The 25,497-nt window shown below is 42.5% G+C and overlaps 1 protein-coding gene, 1 long non-coding RNA gene and 1 pseudogene across 3 annotated transcripts in view; 1 reads left to right on the top strand and 2 right to left on the bottom strand.

The window, feature by feature from the left end:
• CMKLR2 (chemerin chemokine-like receptor 2) overlaps nt 1–1,182 on the bottom strand; it is a 42,690-nt gene extending 41,508 nt beyond the window's left edge. Inside the window, exon 1 of one of the 2 annotated variants that reach the window (XM_063595248.1) lies at nt 1,024–1,182. The gene's annotated coding sequence lies outside the window, so the exon portion shown is untranslated. The remainder of the gene's footprint in view (nt 1–1,023) is intronic. The other variant, XM_063595249.1, reaches the window with a different exon arrangement.
• LOC134728711 (uncharacterized) overlaps nt 1–25,497 on the top strand; it is a 69,852-nt gene that overhangs the window by 15,864 nt on the left and 28,491 nt on the right. The gene's annotated exons all lie outside the window — the stretch shown is intronic.
• LOC100987799 (ATP synthase subunit O, mitochondrial-like) lies at nt 23,717–25,482 on the bottom strand (annotated as a pseudogene).

Genomic DNA, 25,497 nt, shown 5'->3' on the forward strand with positions numbered 1-25,497 from the left:
GATTTATATTAATCTAATGAAGCTTTAATAGTGAGAAAGGGTTGGGCGATTTTAAGTGGGTCATCCCCTCCCCTCCCATCAACCCCATGAGAAAAATTGGGGTTGCCAACTTGGCCTTTCATCTTTTGATATCATTAAGGTTAGCATTATTCTTTCTCTTTCTTGCATGATGTTAAATAGCACATTTCTCCCAAACATCTAAAAACTCTGATGATAGAAATTCTAGAAATAGACATTTGGGAGAATATTATATCATCAAGTCATATTAATTTTTGTCAGTGATCATTCTAATCTTTTTGTTGTTGTTTGAAAAAAAAAATCTATCCAGAACAAAAGCATTGGAAGAGAGATATACAAAAGGACACTTTCTTACAAAGAAGCTGATTTATGAAAAACAAAGACACTTCAATTTTTTCCTCCTGTCATACAGGGTGATGACTATCTTGTGTAAATGCCTTTCTTAGGGCTGGCTCTTCAGGGTAGTCACATTGGAGATTAGACTTAGGGGGCCCTTACTTGGTTAAACTGTGAGGCTGGAGACACACAAAGCTTTTTCCAGAGACTGAAATGGACTCACATGGCAGGCTCAGTAGCCCTGGGGGTCACAGCGAGGAACCATGGCAACCCAGCCATACAGGGACGTTTTCATCCACTTAAAGCAGAGAATTCTTAAAGGCTTCTAAATGAGGACGAAGCCTTGTCTAGATTCTTGCTTCTAATTCTGTTTTGCCCGATGCAGAAAGTGAGTCTTGAGGATACTTAGTGGGAAAGTCTGCGGAGGACTTAGTTCTCCATCTTTTCCACTAAGATTTCCGAAGTTCTAATTACCTGTAGAAATGTGGGGAACAGCTTCTGTTTTATCTCTAATTTGAATAAACCTTCACTTTTAATATGCCAAATACGAATTCAAAAGAGATCCAGATACAAAGCATTTTTAGGTTGGTTTTCTTAACTACAATCTACTGGCTCAGACACATGGCATGCGCGGGGTGTGAAGCTTTGGGGGGCAAAGCAAGCACTCACCTCTCTGAAGTTGCCGGTGCCTGTGGCTGCTGCGGGAAAGTGCGTGGCCAAAGTTTTCAGGGCTCTGGGCTCTGTCTGAATCCTTGTGGTTTAATGATTTCTCTGGGAGGATGGGTCACAGCTGCCCTGAGTCTAGGAAGAAGTATTTCCTCTCTTTGCAACAAAGGGAAATACATAATCTTTTAAGTTATTGCCCTGGAAAAGGAAATGTGGTTTGCCAGTGGTTAAGTAAATCTGTTGTACATCAGTTAGTCAACAGCATCTGGGTGACACCATTGTTGGCCCTGATTTAAGAGAAAGGGCTGCTGTGGACATTCAGGTCACTCCCAATTACCTACTCTAATTATGCTACTTTTCTCATTAAACTGCAGATAATTGTGGCTATGATGTAAGTGTATCTGGATATTTCCAAAATGCCACATTTTAGGAAAGGAAAAGGATCAGAGAAGACAGAATATTTTCTCAACCTCTTTAAACTTGTTCAGCTGCTACTTTTGCATTTTTCATTAGGAAATTGGTAGCCTGGGGGCTCACTGCAGCTGTGAATGTGTTTTGTTTGTGAAGCAGTGTTTTCTAGAGTTTGAATTAATTTCCAACATTTAGAAGTCAGAAATCTTAGCCATCTAGATTATCGGCTCCTCATGAAAAAATTAGCAGATCTGGGTACACTGGGCCCATGTCCCAACAAGGATACTGTTCGAGGTGCCTGCGTAGTGGCTTACTCCCAGCACCACCTGCCCGCTTTTGGCAGGGCATTGCATCCCAGCTCCACACCTTTCTCCTCTGTCCTCCTCACTCATGGACACTGTCTGGATCCTCCAGCAACTTACACTTTCAATTTTTGTATCTTTTTCTAATTCTTTTCCTATTGAGTTTCTTCCATTTAGGAAAATTGAATATGCAGAATAAGTCACTGGGTGCTTATTTTTACTGCATAAGGAGCTTTAGATTTGTTCATTAAAAGAAAATGAATCCCCAGTGTTTCCCTAGTAAAACCTGAATGCATTATAAAGCATTATGGAATTAACAAAACCAACCTTGCTGAGCTTAACTATGGAATGGAGGTATGACGAAAGGCCGTGTAGTAGGGAGCAGTCCACCCAGGTGTAGGCAATAAAGGGACTACTGTCTGTAGGGAATTTAAAAATGATAATAAAACCAACTAAAGCCCTTCTGCTTTTTGTTGGCACCATGTGCCAGCAATTCTCAAGTCAATGATGAAATACTCCTCCCCTCAAGAGACCTCTTGTTGGTTTTGGTTTCAGTTGTGAACAATTACTGTGATTATAATGAGCTGTAGTTTTATGAATATGTATAATCTACTTTTAAATAGACAATGTATTTTACATAAAAGCTAAGTATTCTTATTTTAATTTTTGTTACTTCTCTTTAATAGACAATGTATTTTACATTGAAGATAACTGAAAAAACTCCCAATTATAAAGATGCCCCAATGCCATGTGTTGATTCAGATATGCTTTCTCTTGAGATTAAGTTGATAATGGCTCCAAAACACTGGCACAGCTTGCATTTTCCCATTGTGATCTACATGTGCCTGCATTCAAACAACAGATTTAAAATACATAATGATAGCACAACCATGGCAAAATAAAGAAGCAGAACTTGTCATTTCAACTTCTTTATTCCATATTCTCTCTTGGAATTTTTAGTTTTTTAAAATTTTAAACAGTGAAACAAAAAGTGCTTCAAGGTGTACTATTTTTTTTTCCTTTGGCAATTGTAAATTTTAGTCCATAGATGAAATTCTTGGCTGAATTTGGATATTTTTTACATTAATTTTTTTTTTTTTTTGAGACGGAGTCTCACTCTGTCACCCAGACTGGAGTGCAGTGGCACGCTCTCGGCTCACTGCAACTTCCGCCTCCCGGGTTCAAGTGATTCTCCTGCCTCAGCCTCCCCGGTAGCTGGGATTACAGGGATGCATCACCAGGCCCAGCTAATTTTTGTATTTTTAGTAGAGACAGGGTCTTGCCATGTTGGCCAGGCTGGTCTTGAACTCCTGATCTCAGATGATTCACCTGCCTCGGCCTCTCAAAGTGCTAGGATTACAGGCATGAGCCATGATACCTGGCCTAAAAGTTATTTTAAAAAATGATCACTTTGGGAGCTGAGGCAGGAGGATCACTTGAGCCCAATAGTTCAAGACCAGACTGGACAACATAGTGAGACTGTCTCTACAAAAAAAAAAAAAAAAAATTGCTGGGCATGGTGGCTTGTACCTGTAGTCCCAGCTACTTGGGAAGCTGAGGTGGGAGGATCACTTGACCCCGGGACTTTGAGACTGCAGTGAGATGTGATTATGCCACTGCACTCCGGAGCCTGGGTGACAGAGCAAGACCTTGTCTCAAAAAAAAAAAAAAAAAAAAAGAGGAAGGAAAAAAATTAAAAAAAAAAAGTTTTTTTAATGCTCTGTTTTAAAACTACAAACTGAATCAAGAAGTAAAGGCATTATGGCAATGACGTGATTTACTAGTTGCCTAAATTGTACCTTCTGCAGACATTTCAGTTTTATTAAAATTTAGTTATTAATTGCTGGACAATTATTTGCATAAAATATTATTATGTCATACTGTAACCAAGAGCTCTATGGTCAAATTTGTTAGTTAGATATAAAAACTGTGAGGAAATCATTGTCCATTTTTTCTTTTTTTGTACTGTGGATATATATTACTCATTTATTTTTAATTTAGTTTCCTGGCACAATTATATATCATGAGGTTCAATTAAAAAAAAATTCTGTGGTAGCTCATGCCTCAGTGTGGTGACTCACACTTGAAATCCCAGCACTTTGGGAGGCTGAGACAGGAGGATTGCTTGAGTGCAGGAGTCCAAGACCAGCCAGGGTAACATAATGAGACCCTGTCTGTAAAAATTAGCCAGGTGTGGCAGCACATGCATGTAGTCCAAGCTACTTGGGAGGCTGAGATGTGAGACGGAGCCCAGGACGTTGAGGCTGCAGTGAACCACAATCATGCCACTGTACTCCAGTCTGGGCAATAGAAGGAGACTCTAAAACAAACAAACAAACAAAAAACACCTCACCATCTGCAGTTTTTGTTTCATTTCATGATATTACTGAAATTATTCTGGTCATATTGAAAAAGAGAGTACTAAAAATTGATCTACTATAGATGCCAGCATAGATACACCACTGCAATGGTACACAGAGACATCAAAGTAATGTAGGGGAGGAAAAAGTTCCTGTGTACCCTCTTAAATTTGGAAGCTGGGGCTTGCAAACTGAACTGACAAAAGACAGATTAACAGGAGAAAAAAGATTTATTTCACGAGCACACAGAGGCTTCACAGAAAAGAATTAAAAACCCAAAGAAGCAGTTCAGAGCTTGTATACCATTTTAACAAAGGGTGATAAATTGTAGAGAAGTGACTAGACAAAGGAAAGTGAGGTGGTTTGGGCTTCTAGGGGCAGTAAATTGTGGGCAGGTGACTAGGAAATGTATAGTAGACAAGGCTTGTTAAGTGAAGTTTGTTATGCAGGATGTGAGGGCGATCTGGTTGTGACATCTCTCACCCCATTGATTGCCAGGGTTGATTCAGCTGATCTGGATGTCTAGGCGGGTGTCCCCTTCCTCCCTCACCACTCCACGTGCATCCCTCTCGAAGTGCACACTTGGTGGAAGAGGATGACCATCCCCGATAAAGAAGGACTGGTCTTTGGTCAAGGGTATAAGAGTAGCTGTGCTCCCCTTTTAGAACCTCCAAATAAGCTCCCAAGTTTGTTATGCAGACTCAATTCAGTGTCGTCTCCAGTGATAAGATAGTCTGGTGGTTAAATTTGTTCTCCTCTCCTGGTACTAGAGAGAAACATATCTTTATAAATGGAAACCTGTGTTACCTGTACAAAGGGAAACTTATGCACTGGTTTTAGGCAGAAAGGAAGACAGCAAAAGTTCTTCCTGTGTCCACTATTTCTTAATTGCCTTCAGCTCAAAATATTCCTCATACCAAAGTGGTATATTTGGGGGTGGCATATTCTGATCCCCTTCACAAACTTATCAATGTATGTCCCGGTTCATTGGGTTTCTTCTATTCTGTTGGAGCCTCTGTACTGAATTTTTAGCAACTTTTCTTTCTAAAAAAAAACTGTGGTAAAAAACACATAAATCTTACTGTCTTAACCATTTTTTAAAAGAGAGGAGGTCTTGCTATTTTGCCTAGACTGAAGTGCAGTGGCTATTCACAGGTGCTATCATAGTACATTATAGTCTCAAACTTCTGGGCTCATGTGATCCTCTTGCCTTAGCCTTCTGGGTAACTGGGAATACAGATACACACCACTGTGCCTGACTTATCTTGACCACTTTTATTTTTATTTACTTCTTCTTATTATTATTATTTTAGACAGGATCTCAGCCTGTCACCCAGGCTGGAGTGCAGTGGCATGATCATGACTCACTGCAGCCTTGACCTCCTGGGCTTAAGTGATCCTGTCACATCAGACTCCCAAAGTGCTGGGGTTACAGTTGTAAGGCATGTGTCTGGACCTTAACCATTTTTTTTACGGGGGTGGGGATGGAGTCTCATTCTGTCGCCCAGGCTTGAGTGCAGTGGCACAATCTTGGCTCACTGCAATCTCCACCTCCTGGGTTCAAGTGATTCTCCTGCCTCAGCCTCCTGAGTAGCCAGGACTACAGGCACGCGCGACCTCACCCAGCTAATTTTTGTATTTTTAGTAGAGACAGGGTTTCACCATGTTGGCCAGGATGGTCTCGATCTCTTGACCTCGTGATCTGCCCACCTTGGCCTCCCGAAGTGCTGGGATTACAGGCGAGAGCCACCAAGCCTGGCCTGGACCTTAACCATTTTTAAGTGTACAGTTCAGTAATTCACTTTTATATTGTCATGAAACAGACCCCTAGAATGTTTTTACCTTGAAAATCTAAAACTTTATACCTATTAAACAACTACTTCCTTGATATTTTTTTCTTTTCTTTTTTTTTTTAGAGACAGGGTCTCACTCTGTTGCCCAGGCTGGAATACAATGGTGTGATTATAGTTCCTGGACTCAAGTGATCCTCCCATCTCGGCCTCCTGAGCAGCTAGGACTACAGGCTTGTCACACCACACCTCACTAATTTTTAAATTTTTTGTAGAAGCAGGGTCTTGCTATGTTGCTCTGGCTGGTCTCAAATTCTTGGCCTCAAGTGATCCTCCTGCCTCGGCCTCCCAAAGTGCTGGGATTACAGACATGAGCCACTGTGCCTGGACTACCTCCCTTTTTTTTTTGAGATGAAGTCTCGCTCTTGTCCCCCAAGCTGGAGTGTGATGGTGCGATCTCGGCTCACTGCAACCTCCACCTGTCGGGTTCAAGCAATTCTCCCGCCCGAGTAGGTGGGATTACAGGCTCCTGCCACTATGCCTGGCTAGTTTTTGTAGTTTTTTGTAGAGACAGGGTTTCACCATGTTGGCCAGGCTGGTCTCGAACTCCTGACCTTAGGTGATCCACCCGCCTCAGCCTCCCAAAGTGCTGGGATTACAGGCGTGAGCCATCGTGCCTGGCCCCCTGAATTTTCAAAAGGAGATCTCAACTGATCTTTTCAGCCATCCTGAAGAAGGGAATCAACCTCACAGTGGCAATGTAAATAGAAAGAACAGTCCAAGCAGGTCCTGACAGGACAGCCTAATTTGCCTGGAGTGGCAGAGGTCCAGGTGGAGTTCCTGGAAGAAGAAGGATAGAAAAGAGCCCAGACCATTGTCTTTACCACAGGCTTTGGAGATGCTTAGTATCTTTGGCATGAAACCATCCATAGAATAAGATGCTAGCAGCTTGTTTAGGCTTTACTGCATTACAGTCAGGGTCACACTGTAGCACCTGCCACTCACTCATTCAAAGGAACTTTTAAAATAGCAACTTTGGTTGAGTGCAGTGGCTTATGCCTGTAATCTTAGCACTTTGGGAGGCTGAGGCTAGCAGATTACTTGAGTCCAGGAGTTAAAGATCAGCCTGGGCAACATGGCGAAACTCCACCTCTACAAAAAATACAAATAAGTAGCCAGGTGTGGTGGTGCACGGCTGTAGTCCCAGCTTCTCAGGAGGCTGAGGTGGGAGGAGTGCTTGAGTCTGGGAGGTTGAGGATGCAGTGAGTTGTATTCATGCCACTGTACTCCAGCCTGGGTAATAGAGCAATACCTTGTCTCATTAAAAAAAAGAAAAAAAAAAGAAAGAAAGAAAGAAAGAAAAGAAAACCCCAAAACCCCCAAAAACAAAAAACTTTTTTTCTTTTTCTTTTTCTTTTTTTTTTTTTAGATGGAGTTTTGCTCTTGTTGCCCAGGCTGGAGTGGAATGGCACGATCTTGGCTCACTGCAACCTCCGCCTCCTGGGTTCAAGCGATTTTCCTGCCTAAGCCTCCCAAGTAGCTGGGATTACAGGCGCCTGCCACCAAGCCTGGCTAATTTTTGTATTTTTAGTAGAGACGGGGTTTCGCCACGTTGGCCAGGCTGGTCTCGAACTCCTGACCACAGGTGATCTGCCCACCTCGGCCTCCCAAAGTGCTGGGATTACAGGCATGAGCCACTGTGCCCATCCAAAACCTTTTTTTTTTCAATTAAAACAGTTGCAGCGAGGCATGGTGGCTCACGCCTATAATCCCAGCACTTTGGGAGGCCGAGGTGGGAGAATCACTTGAGTCCAGGAGTTCAAGACCAGCCTGGGCAACACAAGGAGACCTCATTTTGAAAATGACAAAAATCATTCTCAACCCTCCCCCCGCCATTTAGAGAAACCAGTCTTGACATTTTGGCATATTTTTAATATTTAAAAAATATCTATGTGAGATTAGCTCATACATGGAGTTTTATAGCCTACCCATTTTACTTACATCATGAGCATTTTTTTGTGTCATTACATATTATTCACAAACATGCTTTTAATAGCTGCATAATATCATACTCTACAGAGTTCTTTAAGGCATTTTAAAAAGTGACAACTAAATTTATTGCCACCCTAGAACACAAAAGTTTCAGTGCTGTCAAACCTGTCTTCCAAGCAATTACTGGTTTATCTTATGCTGAAATAAAGTATTATCAAGATGTATCCTAAAGGATAAGTACATTTTAAGAAATATTAAAGTAAAAGACAAAACCTTAGCACAGGCTGCAATTTAGGCAAAATAAAAAGAGAATCTGGTGTTATCTGTCAACAATTTAGAAAGCTTTTTCCATAAAATTAAATAATGACGTGATATGTCATTCACTGTACTTGTAGCAGCATAATTACAATAATGAGACTTATTTAATATAATGAGACTATATTTTAAAAATGTTATTCCAAGCATGCTACTTCATGGTGCTTTGCTATTAAGCTACTTAATATTTTCCATTTAAGTTTTCATGAAATCCAGGAAGCAACGTGAGGAGAAATTTTTGTTGAATTATAAAGCATATTGAAATGGAAAAACAAAAGCCTCTCTTGCATCCTCTAGAGTCAGATAGCAACAGAGTTGGAAGCTTATAGCTTTAGCTACAGCCCACAAGCCCTCTGCAATGAACACAAATTTATAGTGCTTTAAAGCATAATAAAAAGAGCATACTTGATATTTTATTTCCTCTCCTGTCATTGTGGCTATCAAAAAGTTGCAGTTAATGTCACCTTTGGAAATTTGTCTGGAAACAAAACCAAAATTATTATGGCACCAATGCACATAAGGGTGATAAATGCAAAGAGCAGGACACTCTTGGCCAGAACAGAAAATGGAAATGGCACTGAAATTACTTGCTGGTAGAAAAAGCAGAGTCAAACTGATTAAGTGCTGTTGCACTTGGAGATAAAGGGCCCAGCCCTGAGAAAGGCACTGACCACGCATTTTCGAGGAGAGGTCTTTCCTCTCTAGAATGAGACTCTTCAACCTTCAGTTTTGTGATTAGTCGCTTGTTTCAGAGGGAGAGGAGAGCTCATCAAATACTGATGGCAAGATCTGGGCCATTAGAAGGACGAGTTTTTTAATCTGAGTTGCTCTTGCACTGCCTGGCTAGATGACCTTAAGCATGTTTCTGAAATTATTCAAGCCCTGGTTTTTTAATCTGGTGAATGGGGATAATGATATTACCTATATCATAGTGTTGTTGTGAGGTTTCACTGAGACGGTATGTGTAAAGCACATAAAGAATAAAGTTTCAATAAATGCTTGTGTTATTATTATTACTTGCTATGAATTGCCCTAGATACTTTCTGGTTTTACTTTCTTTCTTTCTTTTTTTGTTTTTTGAGACAGTCTCACTCTGTCACCCAGGCTGGAGTGCAGTGGCATGATCTTGGCTCACTGCAACCTCCACCTCCCTGGTTCAAGTGATTCTCCTGCCTCAGCCTCTCAAGTAGCTGGGATTACAGGTGCATGCCACTATGCCTGGCTAATTTTGTTTTGTATTTTTAGTAGAGACAGGGTTTCGCCATGTTGGCCAGGCAGGTCTTGAACTCCTGACCTCAAGTGATCCACCTGCCTCAGCCTCCCAAAATGCTGGGATTACAGGTGTGAGCCACCATGCCCAGGCTTATACTTTCTTTTGAGACAGGGTCTCACTCTGTTGCCCAGGCTGGAGTGCAGTGGCCATGATCTGCAGCCTCGACCTCCTGGACTCAAGTGATCCTCCCATCTCAGCCTCCAAAGTAACTGAGACTCTAGGCATGTGCCCCCACCATGCCCAGCTAATTTTTTTTTCCTGTAGAGTTGGGGTCTCACTATAAATAGGTGAATCCCCAAATTGGGGTCAGTCTAGTAGAGTTCTTGACTTCACACAGGAAAGAATTCAAGAGTGAGCCAACAGAATAAAGTGAAAGCAATGGAAGCTTATTACAGGAATAGAGTATAGGAAAATGGCTGCTCCATAGACAGAGCAGGGCTACCCCATGGGCAGAGAGGAGCACATACGGATTGCCGTCTAACTAGATCTATAGCCATTCCTTAATTATATGCTACATAAGGGGTGGGTCATTCACAGATTTTCTAGAAAAGGGGTGGAGAGGTTCCAGAACCAAGAGTTCCTCCCATTTTAAACCATATAAGGTAACTTTTGGGCGTTGCCATGGCATTCGTAAACTCATGGTGCTGGTGGGAGTGTCTTAGCATGCTAATGCATTATAATTGGCTTATAATGAGCAGTAAGGGCAACTAGAAGTCCCTTTCATCACCATCTTGGTGTAGCTGGTTTTGGCCAGTTTCTTTACACCATCCTGTTTTAATCATATTCTATTTTGATCAGCAGGATCATGACGGGTGCTCAGAAAACAAGTGCTGATGATCAACAACCTCAGCTACGTTGCCCAGGTTGGTTTCGAACTCCTGGGCTCAAGTGATCCTCCTGCGTTGGCCTTCCAAAGTGCTGGGATTACAGGTGTGAGCCACCATGCTCAGACTGGTTATACTTTCTATTGGTAAGGTGCTATGCCACCTCTTTACCTTGTGACAGGGACCACAATTACCACCTAAAAATCCATTCCCTCCTTTCTTATTATCAGAACCACAGTTTTACTTAGGACAGCAGTATACTCAGACAAAACACTACAATTCCCAGCTTCCAGTGAAACTGAGCATGGCCACTAAGATTTCGGTAGAGAACACTGGCTGGGGCTTCAAGGAAAGCTGGCTCAGATTTCGAGGTATGACTTGGAAGGTCAACAAGATTCAGTAACTCTTTTGATCTACAAGGGCAAGACAAGTGTAGGGGAGAAGTTACCAAAGCTGTCTCCGTTTAGAAATTCTTGAGGCACTGAAGTAATGCTAGCAACCTTTTATTTCCAGACTTTTTGTCTCTTGAGAGATACAAGCTCTTATGTGTTTAGGTCACCATTACTTTGAGTTTGTTATGATATGTTGCCAAAGCAAGCTGTGACTCACGTACATCACACCGTGTTAAATTCCTTGAAAAATAAGGACAACTTTCATCATTCAAGGTATCATTACAATAACGTCTCATTGTGTGAGGTAATCTGGGTAACTTTGTGTTCGAAACAAATAAATGAAAAACTTAACTGACTGCAAACTCTCCCTCACAGAATTTTTGTAAAGATGGAATGAAAAGAAAGCACATAAGTTTACCTGTTTAGCACATTCCCTGACACATAGTGGTTACTTGGTTCATAGTGGCTAACATTATAGGGCTACCACTAAGGGAAACAAACTAGAAAAAATCCTGTTTATCCTTGGAGTAAAAAGCAGGGATAATCATTTTTATAGCTTAGCCATTGGCAATCTGTATTGTTATTTTCCTAACCTCTTTTTGTCTGACAATTCATTATTCAGGAGGGTTTCAGCTCAAAAATAATTGAGAAGGCAAGGCCTTAAGGAAAGGCAATGGATTTCATGAGACTGGAATTACAAAAGGAGTGCCCTTCTACTTGAAGAGAGTGCCAGATAACAATTTGTAATCTCTGGATGTTATGTCTCTGGGATATGACCGCACCCTGTACCCAACATTTGAAGGGATTATGTCACTGTTGAGTGCTGGGGTAGGATGTAGATTCAGGAAAAGGCAGCTGTGCCTGCTGCTCAGAGTATTAGTTGGGCATGGGCTGTTTGTTGCCTCTTCATTCTTCTTCATAGGTCGCACATGCAAATTCAGGTGGAGTTGGTATGTAACATGTGGTGGAAATTTGGGCTGTGATGTCGAAAGGTGTTGGGTAAGCAGGTCTATTCTGAGCTGACTCTAGTCAGCCATATTGGTTCCAGCCAGTTTCAGCCTGTCACCCAATTTTGTTGCGAAGGGAAGGGATTGTAACAAACTGTTCCCATATCTGCTCCCTTGCAAGACAAGCTGGAGAATTTGTCGTTAGTTACCAAATTCTCTAACCCTGTGGGGCACAGTTTCCAGAGGTTGGCTTACTCTTTCCTGATTCTCTACTCCTATTTGCCAGCGGTATAGTCAGTAACACAACATGGAGGAGGAAGGGACTCAGTGGCTCTTTGTGAAGTTTTTATTTTATTTTATTTTTTGAGAGAGTCTCACTCTGTTGCCTAGGCTGGAGTGCAGTGGCATGATCTCGGCTCACTACAACCTCTGCCTCCCAGATTCAAGAGATTCTCCTGCCTCAGCCTCCTGAGTAGCTGGGATTACAGGCACGTACCATCACGCTCAGCTAATTTTTTTTTGTATTTTTAGTGGAGACAGGGTTTCACCATGTTGGCCAGGCTGGTCTCGAACTCCTGGCCTCAAGTGATCTGCCTGCCTCGGCTTCCCAAAGTGCTGGGATCACAGGCGTGAGCCACCGCACCCGGCCTGTGTGAAGTTTTTAGATGGTAAAAACATCTGTAAGGACCTTCCCCGCAACCTGTGATGGTCAGTGTGACAAATGACTAATAATTAATTTTGAAACTTTCATATGGACATCATTCCCAGAATGGAACCTGAGTGAGGTCACTATTCACATGCCAAGGATTTTTTTTTTTTTTTTAAGACAGAATCTCACTCTTGTCGCCCAGGTTGGAGTTCAGTGGCGCAATCTCAGCTCACTGCAACCTCTGCCTCCTGGGTTCAAGTGATTCTCCTGCCTCAGCCTCCTGAGTAGCTGGGATTACAGGCGCCCACCACCACACCCGGCTAATTTTTGTACTTTTAGTAGAGACGGGGTTTCACCATGTTGGCCAGGCTGGTCTCAAACTCCTGACCTCAGGTGATCCACCCACCTTGGTCTCCCAAAGTGCTGGGATTACAGGTGTGAGCCACGGCGCTCGGCCGCCAAGGATTTTTTTAAATTACCCTAGTCTGTTTTAGCATTGTGCTATTTTTAGTTAAGCTGTGAAAGAGTGAAAAAATGGAAGAGACAGCTCCTAGACACTGTGTATCTCATCTTAAATTTATTCTCACTGGTCGTAGGAGGAAGGCTTCTCTGAAAATTGTTGACAATGTCATGAGAGTCTTGGTGCACAAACATCTTATTGTAAAGCCACAGTGTCCTAGATGATGTGTAAAACACACAAAAGGTAAGATTACTGCTTTCCCCGAATTCTGCACTGCTTATCCAAACTATGATCTAATTTAAGTGGAAGGAAACATTTTGTACAACAATCATTCATAGATATGTTTTATAGTATCGAATTGGTAACCACATTCTAAAATTATAAATCTTTTTTTGTGACCTGTAATCCCAACACTTTGGGAGGCCAAGGCAGGCAGATCACTTGAGGTCAGGAGTTCGAGACCAGCCTGGACAACATGGTGAAACCCTGTCTCTAGTAAAAATACAAAAATTAACCAGGTGTAGTGGTGCATGCCTGTAGTCCCAGCTACTTGGGAGGCTGAGGTGGGAGGATTGCTTAATCCCAGGAGGCAGAGGTTGCAGTGAGCCGAGATTGTGCCACTGCATTCCAGCCTGGGTGACAGAGCAAGACTGTGTCTCAAAAAGAAATCTTTTTGTGACAGTGAAAAACAGGCTAATTCAGCTCTACATTATATATAAGAGACACACATAAATCAAAGAGATTATGGTATATCTATACAATGGAGTCTTTTGCAGGTGACAGAGAAATAAAGAAAATCTTTGCGTACTGATATAGAGTGATCACCAAGATATATTTTAGCAAAAAAAAGATGAAGGTCTAGAACTGTATTATAGTATGCTAATGTTTGATTAAGACAAAGTGTGTGCATATGTGTCTATATGTGAATATGTGTGTGTATACACATGCGCTCACACACATCTGTATATACTTATATTAAAATGGTTATCTATAAATAGGGTAGAATAAAAGGTGAAAAAGATAAGGATGAAAGCTGTCCCTATCTGCAATCCATTCCCTTTGCAACAAAAGGTATCTAAAAAGTAACTTGAGCTGGGCATCGTGGCTCATGCCTGTAATCCCAGCTACTTGGGAAGCTGAGGTGGGAGGATCACTTGAGCCCAGGAGTTTGAGCCTGTAATAAGCTATGACTATGCCACTGTGCTCCAGCCTGAGTGACAGAGCAAGACCTTGTCCCTACAAAAACCAAAAAACATGTATCTCAATGTATAATTCTGTTTTTGTAATCATATTTTTTATTTAATTAAATGAATAAAACAGAATCAAATGAAGACAGCAGTCTTTAAAAATGAAAAACAACCTGAAACTAATGAACCTAACTGTATGTCAAGTTGGTAGCATATTCATACAGAGAAAAAAATCATTTCAAGTGACTTTAAAATACAGTATTTTTCCTGTACATCCTTATGAGATATAATTTAAGAACAAAAGAATGGCAAAGAAACTCAAAACTGCAATCAGTATTTATTGATAGTAGAAATATTGGCATTATCTGAAAATATTCTAGATATATTGAAAAGTAAAGTGAAATTAAAACTTACATAAATATAATTTAGAATGAAGATATTCAGTAATCAGTACAAGAGCAGAGAAATAATGTACAAAAATCAAGGAAGTTTATATTCATGGGTAACAAAACCCAAAAGAAATGTATAAATAAATATGAATAAAATAATTTAAAACAATTTAAAAAAAGAAAGAAAAAATATAAAAAAAGATTTAAAGAATCAAGGAGGTTAAGTTAAAACATTGTAATTTTAAATTTGAATTGGAAGTATAAGAATGAACTCAAAATTATATTTTTCTCTTAAAAATGTAATTTTAGCTCTGTTCTCCAAAACACCTAGAAGTAATAAAAAGCAAGTGACGAGCTCCAGTTGTGCCTAGATTACAGTCTCTAAATATCCATTTTCTTTACAAAGCTGCCAGAGGTCTTTGGAAAAATGATAGGAAATGTACACTACCTATATGAGGTTAGTACCTATATGAGCTGGAAAACAAAGAAGTTATAAATTAAGTCAAAATGATAAAACAGCCATCTATTTTTTTGAGATGGAGTCTCACTCTGTCACCCAGGCTGGAGTGTGGTGGCGTGATCTCGGCTCACTGCAACCTCCGCCTCCCGTGTCCAAGTGATTCTCCTGCTTCAGCCTCCTGAGTAGCTGGGACTACAGGCATGCACCACCACGCCTGGCTAATTTTTGTATTTTTGGTAGAGACAGGGTTTCACCATGTTGGCCAGGCTGGTCTTGAACTCCTGACCTCAGGTGATCCTCCTGCCTCGGCCTCTCAAAGTGCTGGGATTGCAGGTGTGAGCGACTGCACCTGGCCATAAAAGAGCCATCTTGAAGGGCCTTTCTCTGGTCTCAGAAGAGACATTTTGGGCAGAAATCAAGATAAATAATGACTACAGCTCATCAAATATATTAAAAATCTATGAGTTCATAATGACACTGAAGGAAAAACTAATTGGTCACCATTTGGAGGTCATTAGGACATTATAACTCATTTACTGTCATTACCCTGAAAATAAGGAAAGAATTAAGCATTTTCCTGTGTTTCCTGTATATACTATGCCCAGGATAGCCAAACTATTAATAAAGGAAAGTTTTTCTTTACATAAAAAATCCAGCTTATAACTGTAGGTGGAAAAAAAAATGAAAGGATTAGAAAATCACCATTTTGCAACTCCTAAAGATATAATGGATCTAGGCAATCATCTTCAGTGGATGCTAAAATAAGTAGATTAAAAGTTGATGGAGGAACTTTACAAATGAAGAATTAGGCTACTACCTGAACCCAACTGATTGATCTTAACATCACTAAATGTGGGCCAGCCAGACATTCCGTGCGTCTTGATGTGATACAATAGAAAGTGCACAGCATCACCTATGAAGTATTCTTGCCTAAAGTAAATTGAACCAAATAGAATCAAATCTCTAAATCTAACTACCATTTTGCCAGAAATGCCGGGGATGGAGGAAGAGTTAAATGACATTATGAGAAAGCAACCAGCCACATCTAAAATTTGTAACATTCTAAAGGATAAATGATTCTCCAACAAATTTATTGTATGAGAATGAAAGGAGAGATGAGGGACTAATAAAATAAAAGAGATTTAAGGGACTTTATAACCAGATAAAATGTGTAGACCTTGTTTGAAGGCTGGCTGCCTTTGAGACAATCAGGGAAATTTTAACACACACTGGGTATTAGATGAAGTAAGTAAAGGATCCCTTGTTAATTTTGTCAGGTGTGATAATGGAAAGATGATTATGTTTTAAAAAGTTTGTTAGTTAGCAATACATCCTGAAATGCTTATTAATCATATGATATCTGGGTCTTTAAATTATGCTGGTGTCCTAAAATACTAAACAAAAAGATTTAAAGAAAGGTATGGCCATCAGGCAGAAATGTTTCAGAGATGACCGGTAGAATGGGAAAAGTATTCCTTGGTTTAAGCAGTAGGTGAGTCATTGATGACTTTACAAGAGCATCTACAGACAGATGGGTGGTCGAGGAGCAAGGCAGACCAAATGATTTGGGGAGTAGTTAGAGGAAAGGGGGTGGACAAGTGCAGTCAGTGAGAGATTACTTATTTTTTCTTTTGAGACAGGGGTCTCACTCTATCGCCCAGGCTGCAGTGCAGTGGCACGATCTCAGCTCACTGTAACCTCCACTTCCCAGGTTTAAGCAATTCTTCTGTCTCAGCCTCCTGAGTAGCTGGGATTACAGGCATGCGCCACCACATCTGGCTAATTTTTTGCATTTTTAATAGAGACGGGGTTTCTCCATGTTGGCCAGGCTGGTCTCAAACTCCTGACATCAGGTGATCTGCCAGCCTGGGCCTCCCAAAGTGTTGGGATTACAGGTGTGAGTCATCGCGCCTGGCTGAGAAATTACTTTTAAAAGGCTGGAAAGGGCTGGGTGCGGTGGCTCACGCCTGTAATCCCAACACTTTGGGAGACTGAAGTGGGCGGATCACCTGAGGTCAGGAATTCAAGAACAGTCTGACCAACATGGAGAAACCCCATCTCTACTAAAGATACAAAAAATTAGCCGGGTGTGGTGGCACATGCCTGTAATCCTAGCTACTCAGGAGGCTGAGGCAGGAGAATCTCTTGAACCCAGGAGGTGGAGTTTGTGGTGAGCCGAGATCGTGCCATTGCACTTCAGCCTGGGAAACAAGAGTGAAACTTCGTCTCAGGGGAAAAAAAAAGGTTGGAAAGATATTAATAAAAATAATAATAGTAATAGTAACTAGAGGGGTTTGAGAAAGGTTTGTTTGCTGACTTTTTTTTAATGTGAAGAGATTCTATAGAGAGGGAAGGGGGATAATGCCTGCCTTTTTTTTTGAACTTTCAGAATTTGGTCTACAACACCATGTTCTCTCTTTTCCTGTGCCAGAGAGACAGGCAATATTCTCGAGAATGTCTTCTCCTTTTCCCCTGAGTCCCAGAGTGAGTAAACTTGGAGCAGAGTTTCCAGCCAAGGTATGATGGATGTGTAGGGAGAGTGAGAATAAACCTCTATTGTTTTAAGCAACGGACATTTTGGAAGTGTTTGTTATTGCAGCATAACTTCGCCCATTTGATTTAGGGATACATTTTAACATAATAAAATACAGAAGATGTCTAATGGATTCTGGAGTAGCGTTCAGTCAGACATACACTTGCAATAACACCTTACCAATGTGGCCAAGGGAGAATTTAATGCCACCAACTGTGTGTTCTCCATCTGGGTCTCATAGTAATGGTACCTACATCTGTTTTCTCTGGTAGGACCACAGAGAAGGTTTCTGTGTTTTCAGAGAAGGTTTTTTTCTTATCTTTTCACAAGAATGGAAGTTAAAAAAAGATCCCCCTTTGGCAGCATCATGCTACCCAGCCCTTCCTTCCCTGACAAAATGGGTTGCACTAGCAGAGGGTGGCCCAGTCTATGGGCCCTAAAATCAGAGCAAGAAGAGCTGGGGCTGGGGCTGGGGCTGGGGCTGGGGGGTGAGGCAGGTTGAGACACTTCAAACTTTAGGAAGTCTGTAGAGGACTTGGTAAGTATTCAAAGAACACTGGTAAGGAAAGTAAAATGGTTGGAAACTTTGACCCAGTCTAGGACTGCAAACTCTGAGGACCAAGCCTGGTGGGATATTGGAACTCCTTCCCCATCTTCAGGCAGGATCTGGGATTTGTTGCCTGCCTGAATCCTGGTGCATTTATTGAGGCACTGCAGTTACCCACTTAGCAGCTCTCCCTGGTTTCCCTCAGTGGAGCCCCACTGGGCAGGAATGTGATTAATCTGCCCATGGCCTAAAATCCTAGCTAATGCTTTGGTGGATCAGGCTTTGTCTTAGAAATATTTTCCAGTGGACAGAAAAACAGCTCTTTCTGGCTCACCACAGGGTCTGTCTCTAAGAGTGCTCTCAGAACTGCTGACATAGTGATATATTTCTATGAGGCAGTAATTAGCCAACTGCCCTGGGGCTGATCCCTTCTACACTTGCAGCAGTTTCACAGCAGGGATCCCTGCTGGATAACCTAAGCCCAGTTCATCTTAGGACTCCGACTTGCTTGGGCATGATCTGGAAGGCTGATGTGTCCCAGGGGGTTGGGTTTTTGAATTAAGAGCCTCATGGAAAGGAACCACATAAAGGGAAAAAATAATTGAAGTTCACAGGTTGGTTTAAAGATAGCAAGAAGCCAAGTACTGGGGACAAGAGAGGGCAGGGTTGTGAGGGTGCTGTGATGGATGTCTGCCACTCCCATGGCCCTCTGTGTCAGCTTGCTGGGCTGCACTCTTGCGTCCTGGAGGAAGGAGAAGGAGCGGCAATAAACATCAAATGAGAATGGAAAGAGTTGCTCTGCTGGTAACCTCAGTAAGACACAAAGGGGACCAGGACACCTTACTGTGAAGCTTCATCTGAGAGCACCCTGATTTTTCAGTTTCCCTTGGCTATCCCCAGGGTCACCTCTGGCTTCTGCTCCCACTGGCCTCTTCACCCCACCCCTCAGCCGGCTTGGCTTTTCTCTTCTTCAGTTACCCACATTAGAAATTCAGGCACTTTCCCAGGATTATTTCTCTCCCCTTCTTCCTTCCTTCCCTCCCTCCCTCCCTTCCTTCCTCTCTCTCTCTCTCTTTCTTTCTTTCTTTCTTTCTCTTTCTGAAAGTCTCACTGTGTCAAACAGCTGAAGTGCAGTCGCTGGAGTGCAGTGGCACAATCTTGGCTCACTGCAACCTCTGCCTCCCTGGTTCAAGCAATTCTTCTGTCTCAGCCTCCCAAGTAGCTGGGATTACAGGCGTGCACCACCATGCCCAGCTAATTTTTGTATTTTTAGTAGAGACGGGGTTTCACCATATTGGTCAGGCTGGTCTTTTTTTTTTTTTTTTTTTTTTTTCTGAGACCGAGTCTTGCTCTGTCGCCCAGGCTGGAGTGCAGTGGCGCGATCTCGGCTCACTGCAAGCTCCGCCTCCCGGGTTCACGCCATTCTCCTGCCTCAGCCTCCCGAACAGCTGGGACTACAGGCATGTGCCATGATGCCCGGCTAATTTTTTGTATTTTTAGTAGAGACGGGGTTTCACTGTGTTAGACAGGATGGCCTCGATCTCCTGACCTTGTGATCCGCCTGCCTCGGCCTCCCAAAGTGCTGGGATTACAGGCATGAGCCACTGCGGCCGGCCCTGGTCAGGCTGGTCTTAAACTCCTAACCTCAGGTGATCCACCCGCCTCGGCCTCCCAAAGTGCTGGGATTATAGGCAGAAGCCCCCGCACCCAGCCTTTCCTGCTTTCTTTCAAAGACCCCCTTATGGAAGGTGTTTATACATGTGGCAGATTTTATTTAATATTTAGAGTCCAGAAATGGTATCACATCACTGCACTGCTCAGCCTCCCCTGGAGAGTCTATCTCACCACAAAGCAATCTGCCCTCTCTGAGGTCACCTGTCAATTTTGGTGGCTGGTTATCAGGCACACTGACTATTCCTCACCTCAGGGCCTTAAGTGCGTCACTGCTTAAGGGCATTCTCAGACACCGGGCCTGCGACAGGGGGGGTTATGCTCTAATACCAACCCACAGCTGATGGGGAGCATATGTAGGTAGATAAATACCCCAGCTTCCCAGTCTCACAGTGGGGAGATTGTGTAGCATGTTCTACAGAGCTCTGCGGAGAGTCCCAGCACCAGCAGTGTTCTTATTAACATATGCCACTGTAGGGTGGCTATAATTAACAATAATATATTATGTCATTTCAATAGTGAGAAGGAAGATATTGAATGTTCCCAACACAAAGAAATGATAAATGTTTGAGATGATGGATATGCTAATTATCCCAATCTAATCACTCTACATATGTATTGCACCATCACTATGTACCCCATAAATATATACAATTATTATTTGTCAATTAACAAAATAAAATTTAGTTTACAAAAACACAGAAAAACAAAAATCCTTCATGGCTTCTCTCTTTTTCCTGTCTCTCACTTTACCCACCCCCTCACTTCTGTTTCCTAGCAACACCTCCCGGCAACCTGCCTACACCTAAGCCCTTCCTTAGCAGCTGCTTTTTGTAAAACCTAAACCAATACACCTACTCTCTGTATTTCAGTTGCTACTAGTTTAAATTCTCTGCCCTCTCTTAGTTTTTCAGGCCTTTGGTCTTATAGCTGAAGTCTCATGAATATCTCCGTGAAAACAACATGCCATCTACTCTCTGTATCACGCAGTTTAGCAACATAGAGGAGCTGTGTCTTTGACATTTCAGTCTTCCTTTTCCTCTTGCCTCCACCGGTGTCTGTTTGCAGTAGATGGAAGCAGTAAAGAAATTTCTCTGCCCCTTGATATGAATTGTGCATGGACTATGGTCTCTTGCAAGGCAGAAATGGCTGCAGTAAGCTTGCTTTTATGCAGTTTTACTTCCATCCAGTGGCAGGATATGTTTCTCCTTGGATGCAGTTGGAGCGGGTGGTGGACACAGGGATTACGGAGTAAAAGCAGGGAGAATATCAGGTCTTGCAACATTATGGTCGCTTTAGAGGCTCTGGCACCAGATGTAAGTGCTGAGTGAGGTACATGGAAGGTGGCTTCCTAATAGAGCTAAGTGGCACCATTTGGGAGGAATTTGATGGATGGTTGGATTTCCTACAGCATAAATGAGAATGAAATCAAGGTTATCCTTTTAGGTGATGTCTATTTTGATTATTTTTAACCTCCAGGCTCGTGTGGCCTGGAAATATGCATTACATCAAGTGGCTTAATTTTTTTTTTTTTTTTCAGATGGAGTTTTGCTTTGTTGCCCAGGCTGGAGTGCAATGGCATGATCTCGCCTCACTGCAACCTCCTCCTCCCGGGTTCAAGTGACTCTCCTGCCTCAGCCTCTGAGTAGCTGGGATTACAGGGGTCCACAACCATGCCCAGCTAATTTTTGTATTTTTAGTAGAGACGGGGTTTCACCATGTTGGCCAGGATGGTCTCGAACTCCTGACTTCAGCTGATCCACTTGACTTCAGGTGATCCACCCGCCTCGGCCTCCCAAAGTGCTGGGATTACAGGCATGAGCCACTGTGCCTGGCTTAAGTTGTTTAATTTAACTGAGTGAATGCACAGTAATATGTTCATGGACAAACCAGGCACAAAGGGATGTTTTCCCATAAAGCAAACACATGATGGCAGATACTGTGTGAGGCTAGAGGTTCTGTCATATTTGAACTTGGGTGGAACCCTGTGAGAATGACACAGTGGTAAGGGCTTCTGATACCTTGAATAATGCCTAGAATTGGGAATGATTTGAACAGATGAATCTGTTAAGAAAAGTTCACTAGGAAGATTGTGTGAACCAGTTCTTTGGAAGAATGAAATTTGTAGCTGCTTTAAGATCATGCAAATGGCCAAGTGTGGTGGCTCACGCCTGTGATCCCAGCACTTTGGGAGGCTGAGTTGGGTGGATCACTTGAGCCCAGGAGTTCAAGACCAGCCTGGGCACATAGCAAAACCCTGTCTCTACAAAAAATAAAAAAATTAGCCCAGTGTTGTGACACATGCACCTCTGGTCCTAGCTACTTGGGAGGCTGATGTGGGAGGATTGCTTGAGCCAGGAGGTTGAGGCTGCAGTGAGCCGTGATCACGACACTGCACGTCAGCTTGGGCAACAGTGAGATTCTGTCTCAAAAAATAAAAAAGATGATACAAATTATTACAACCTTAGGACTCGGTGAAGCTCAATAACATTTATTGAATGTATTATTTACTTGGGTACACAAACTCCTTAAAATTGAGTGTGAACTTTTTCTGGAGAAAAGATTTGTAGTTTCATCAGATTCTCAGTGGTTGGGTTTGTGATCACCGCCCCCGCCATCCCCAAAGATTAAAAGCCATGAGTATACTTAAAAGATAAATACTCTGGGTCACATAAATCTACCAACATTTAACCTCTGTCCTGTTGCTGTACATGCGTGCATTTGTACTTTAATGGTAACAGAAACAACCCCACCACCACCACCTCCATAATGAGCCTGAGGATCGCATTGCCAAGTTGACATACATGCTTTTGTGTGTATGGAAATGGGTTTTATACTCAGATGGATATAGGTTCGAGTCCCTGTTCTGCTAGTTAATAATTATATGACACTGATTCAGGAACTTTATCTCCTGTGTTTTATTTTCTCTCCTCTAAAATGAGAGTCCTACCTCCTATGTTGCTGTGAGGATTAGAAAGAATGTATGTGACCTCCTTAGAATTCCTTCTTTACTCTCATAACTCTCTGTTACAGGCCTTAGGTTGCTGTGTTGATTGGGGTTCACTTTTAGAGAACAGAATCTACTCAAGCTGTAGAAAAGTTGATTTTTTTTTTGAGTTGGAGTCTCGCTCTGTTGCCCAGGCTGGAGTATAGTGGCACAATCAGGGCTCACTGCAACCTCTGCCTCCTGGGTTCAAGCTGTTCTCCTGCCTCTGCCTCCTGAATATCTGGGGTTACAGGTGCCCACCACCATGCCCGGCTAATTTTTGTATTTTCAGTAGAGACAGGATTTCACCATGTTGACAAGGCCGGTCTTGAACTCCTGACCTCAAGTGATCCATCTGCCTGAAGCCTCTCAGAGTGCTGGGATTACAAGCGTGAACCACCATGCCCGGCCGAAAAGTAGAAATTTGAAGGGCTAAAGAAACAAGATTCTAGGCTGAGTATTCAGAAATAATTCTCAAAGCCACACTGCAGAATCAGAACACCAAGGAAGCTGCTGCATATTCTCTTGTCAGGAAGGCATTTGCTGAATGGGGAAGCTGCTGTAACAGTTGTTGGCCATGAAGTCATACCATCACTGATCCAATCAGGAAGCCATCATGAGTAGAAACCTGTCTCCACAATGACCAGCTTTAGAATGGAGCTGTACCTGCTGTAGCCTGCTCCTTGACAGAGGAGCTAGTGCCTGAATGCTGCTAATCCTACCCTAGAGAAACCACACACCTCTGTGACCATTTTTAAAAAATTATTATTTTGAGACAGTCTTGCTCTTTTACTCAGGCTGGAGTTCAATGGCACAATCACAACTCACTGCAGCCTTGAACTCCAGGCTCCAACTTCAGCCTTCCAAGTAGCTGGGACTACAAGTGTGCACAACCATGCCTGGCTAACTCTTTAATTTTTTGTAGAGACAGGGCTTTGCTATGTTGCCCAGGTTGGTCTTGAACTTCTGGGTTTAAGAGATCCATCTGCCTCAGCCTCCCAAAGGGCTGGAATTATAGGGGTGAGCCACCATGCCCAGCCTCTTTGTGACCATTTTTAAAGTGTAAATGTAGAAACAACAAAAAAGGAGGGCTCTTACCTCATAATCTGATTTAAGAAACCTAAATCACACCCAGAGCCCTAGCTGCAAGGGAGTCTGAAATATGTAGAATTTTTTTTCTTTAATCTTTCATCTTCTTCAATATAAGAGAGCACACTAGAAAGAGATTAGGTAGATACTGAATGTTAATCTGCCGTGTGTATTCTAGTAATTTTTATCCAAGTATTATTAGTAGAGACAGAATTTCACCATGTTGACAAGGCTGGTCTTGAACTCCTGACCTTAAGTGATCCATCCACCTCAAGCCTCCCAGAGTGCTGGGAAAACAGGCGTGAGCCACCATGCCTGGCTGAAAAGTAGAAATTTGAAGGGCTAAAGATTATTATTTATTATTTTGTTCAAGTAGTATTTTTATTATTATTTTTTCTGCTCTGGAAGCTTTTTATTGTTGCTCCAAGTTCAAGAATTTTCAGTGATGGTAGAAAACCAATACTTTTAGACAACCTCCCGCATAGCCCTGCTCAGCTTCTGAATCTTGGTCTTAACAGACATGTCAACATATTTCTCTCAAATACGCACAATCATTCCACCCATGATTGACGGATCAGTCTTACCCTCCAATTTCAATACTTGGCTTTGACTTAGGAAGCTCTTCAGGACTGTTTTTAATTCAGAGAGTGTGGCTTCCTCTAAAGGAGATGCAGTGGTCCCTGTGCAAGGTACCTCTCCACGGTGGACACTCATCATGGTAGAAAAAGAAGAAACAACTCCTTGGGTATTGCTTAAGCGACCATATTGAGCAAGCAAATTGATCAGGGTTGGAGAGAGAATGTCTCTTTGGCTGTGATGTCATTTAGGCTTTTCACTTTAATGGAACACTTCACACAGGGATTCAAAATAGAAGCAGCCACTTTGGGTTCCTTTAGGATTTGTGCTATTCTCAACAGCTCCTTTTCTACTTGCTCCAGCTTATTCTGTTTCAATGCAGCAGAATAAAGAGCCGTGGCATAGCGACCTTCCATACTGTGTACCTAAACAGGAGGCCTCACAAGCTTGACAATGGTCTGACCACAGATGTACTGAAGCATCACACCTGCCAGGAGAGCCCAGACACTGTTGGGGGGTGGCCATCACCTCCCGGGCACCTTTTTACTATTTTTTAATTATAGAAGTAATACATAGGCCAGGTGTGGTAGCTCATGCTTGTAATCCCAGCACTTTGGGTGGCAGAGGTGGGAGGATTGCTTGAGCCCAGGGGTTCGAGACCAGCCTGGGCACCATAGCAAGATGCTGTCTCTATAAAAAATACAAAAATTAAGGCCAGGTGTGGTGGCTCACGCCTGTAATCCCAGCACTTTGGGAGGCGGAGGTGGGTGGATCACTTGAGGTCAGGAGTTCAAGACCAGCTTGACCAATATGGTGAAACCCGATTTCTACTAAAAATACAAAAATTAGCCAGGAGTGGTGGCATGCGCCTATAGTCCCAGCTACTCGGGAGGCTGAGACAGGAGAGTTGCTTAAACCTGGGAGGCAGAGGTTGCAGTGAGCCAAGATCATGCCACTGCACTCCAGCCTGGGCGACAGAGTGAAACTCCGTCTCAAACAAAAACAAACAAACAAACAAGCAAAATATGAAAATTAGCCAGGCATGGTGGTGCACGTCTGTAGTCCCAACTACTCGGGAGGTTGAGGTGGAAGGATTGCTTGAGCCCAGGAGGTCAACGCTGCAGTGAGCTGTGATGGTGCCATTGCACTCCAGCCTGGGTGACAGAATGAGAACCTGTCTCAAAACAAAAACAACAATAACAAACAAAACAAAAAAGTAATACATAAATATATTCTCTTTGTAGAAGACAAGAACAGAACAAATCTGTAGAGTAAAAAGTAAATATCCCGACCCACTTAGTTCCCACATCGCTTCCTAGTGGGA

Source organism: Pan paniscus, chromosome 13 (assembly GCF_029289425.2).
Source record: "Pan paniscus chromosome 13, NHGRI_mPanPan1-v2.0_pri, whole genome shotgun sequence".
Taxonomy (NCBI): domain Eukaryota; kingdom Metazoa; phylum Chordata; class Mammalia; order Primates; family Hominidae; genus Pan; species Pan paniscus.